Here is a 2,500-nt window from a genome sequence, read left to right on the forward strand (position 1 = left end):
AGGGGACCGGCTGTCTTTCCTCGTTGTCGTGAGTCGGACACCCGTGCCGTCGCTAGAGTTTTTCAAACTCTGCTTCTGGATATTGGGACGAAAGACCGCGCGAGGACGACGGATGCGAGTTCCATCGAATTTTTGATGTACACACTACCTGAACGAGACTTAGTTTCATCCAGTTTGTCGTCTATCATCGCATATATATAATATACCGTTCAGAGGGGACCGGCTGTCTATCCTCGTTGTCGTGAGTCGGACACCCGTGCCGTCGCTAGAGTTTTTCAAACTCTGCTTCTGGATGTTGGGACGAAAGACCGCGCGAGGACGATGGATGAGAGTCCCATCGAATTTTTGATTTACAAGACACACACACTACCTGAACGAGACTAAAGTTTCATCGAGTTTATCGTCGTCGCATAACCCGTTCGGAGGGAACCGGCTGTCTATCCTCGTTGTCGTGAGTCGGACACCCGTGCCGTCGCTAGAGCTTTTCAAACTCTGCTTCTGGATGTTGGGACGAAAGACCGCGCGAGGACGATGGCTGCGAGTACCATCGAATTTTTGTTTTTTTTTTTTAAAAAAAAACATCACCCGAACGGAGATGTGTTCTATCTTTCGTCGATTTTTCATGCTTTCAGTCGTCGCGTGGTCGCCATCCGTTCGGAGGGGATCGCCGGCTTCGAAACCTCGATGTCGTGAGTCGGACACCCGTGCCGTCGCTAGAGTTTTTCAAACTCTGCTTCTGGATATTGGGACGAAAGACCGCTCGAGGCGGACGGCCGCGCAAATCCCATCGAATCTTTACTATCACCCGAACGATGGAGAGATGCACGCGCGCTGTTTCTTGAATAATTGGACGAGAGAGTAGAATCAAACACATATAAAACATGGGCTAGCCACCGTCCTTACTCGTTCGCGAGATCGTGTGCTGTACAGAGGATTCAGAATCGGGTGTATATATCCCCGTCGTTTCCTGACGAACGGAGCTTCGATCTCGATGGTTGTTATATATCATAATGTACTTTACGCCCGGCCGGCGAACGCGCGTATCTTCGCGCGTTCGTCGGTTTCTTTTTTTTCGAACGTTTTTGTGTCGTCAATCCTATGGCGACTTCTGCGCGTTCGATTCCCGTTGGTCGAACGTGACGGAACTCGGCTTCGCTAGAACCGAGAAGAGTACATTTGAGTATTGAACTGTTGCAAAATTTATAAAAGATTACCCTGAACGGTGGATCACTTGGCTCGTGGGTCGATGAAGAACGCAGCTAATTGCGCGTCAACGTGTGAACTGCAGGACACATGAACATCGACATTTCGAACGCACATTGCGGTCCACGGATACAATTCCTGGACCACGCCTGGCTGAGGGTTGCTCACGTAAACCTAAGACTGCTTGCGTTGCGTATCGTTACTCTCCGTATCTGTCTCTCTCTGTCCCTTCTTGCCTTAACAACCCGCCGTCGTTCTTTATATAAGAGAACGTTTCAGAGTCGGACGAAGGTACAAGAACGAGGATACGAATAAGAGCGGACGGAGAGAACATACGCGACGTACGAGCGATTGTTGGACGCTCGTCGGCGTTCGTCGCGGTCGTGCAGAGACCGTGCAAGCCGTACGCATGCTCGATATATAATCTATCGTGTTCACGGGAGACTACGAAACTCTACCTCTGTCTCTCTCTGTCCCTTCTTGCCTTGACAACCCGCCGTCGTTCTTCTTAAAAACTGTAAGAGAACGTTTCCGAGTCGGACGAAGGTATACGAAGGGATACGAATAAGAGCGGAGAGAACCGTCACGGACCTGCGTGAGTGCTCGCGGCGTCGTGAGTCGTCCTTACGAGGGCGACCGCCCGCTTATGCACCGCTTCGTGTATCGGTTATCGAACGTATATACTCGTAGTGTTCTCCTCGTGACCGATTTTTTTTTCATATCAGGCGATATATGCTACGTTTGCCGGTGTTCGACGCACGAAGGTCCGCGCCCCCGACGTCGTCTTAAACGAATATTATATTTGGCGAGACTGAGAGAGAAAGCAAATATGGGAACTCGGTCGAGAGAGGAGAGAAGAGAGAACCAAAAACCTAAACTCGATGGCGTGCGAAACTTTGCCATAATCTACCGTCTTTTCTCAAGACTCTCGTACAGCCCCAGGGATCGAATGCCCACTCCGTCTCTTCGCGAAAGCGACTGACAACAACGAGGACCGTCGCATCGATGGGTCGTCGTTGCGTTTTACACGCTCTGTGCTTTTTTACAAGCTCCGAAAGTATCAGCCGTAGATCCGGGAACGCACGCGCGAGATTTCTTCGAACGCTCTGACGACTTAGGGAGGTATGATCCCCAGCGTCGCGCGGAGATCGGAGAGTACACGTACTCGTATCGGGACGAATTTTCCCCGTCGTCGTGTATCTCTCTGCCCGCGCGCCTGGCCCCCCCAAAGCCACGTTCGTCGGAAATCTTACATATTTGTAATGCGTGTGCGAACTAGCGTGTGTCTAAGATCGGC

General features: G+C 51.0%; 1 non-coding gene across 1 annotated transcript; it reads left to right on the top strand.

Moving 5' to 3' along the window:
• Nucleotides 1-1,211: 1,211 nt before the first annotated feature.
• Nucleotides 1,212-1,366, top strand: LOC143304786 (5.8S ribosomal RNA). Its single transcript, XR_013061419.1, has one exon. It is a non-coding gene; the product is annotated as a 5.8S ribosomal RNA (ribosomal RNA).
• The last annotated feature ends 1,134 nt before the right edge of the window (nucleotides 1,367-2,500 follow it).

This window comes from Bombus vancouverensis, unplaced genomic scaffold (genome assembly GCF_051014615.1).
Source record: "Bombus vancouverensis nearcticus unplaced genomic scaffold, iyBomVanc1_principal scaffold0054, whole genome shotgun sequence".
NCBI classification, from domain to species: Eukaryota; Metazoa; Arthropoda; class Insecta; order Hymenoptera; family Apidae; genus Bombus; species Bombus vancouverensis.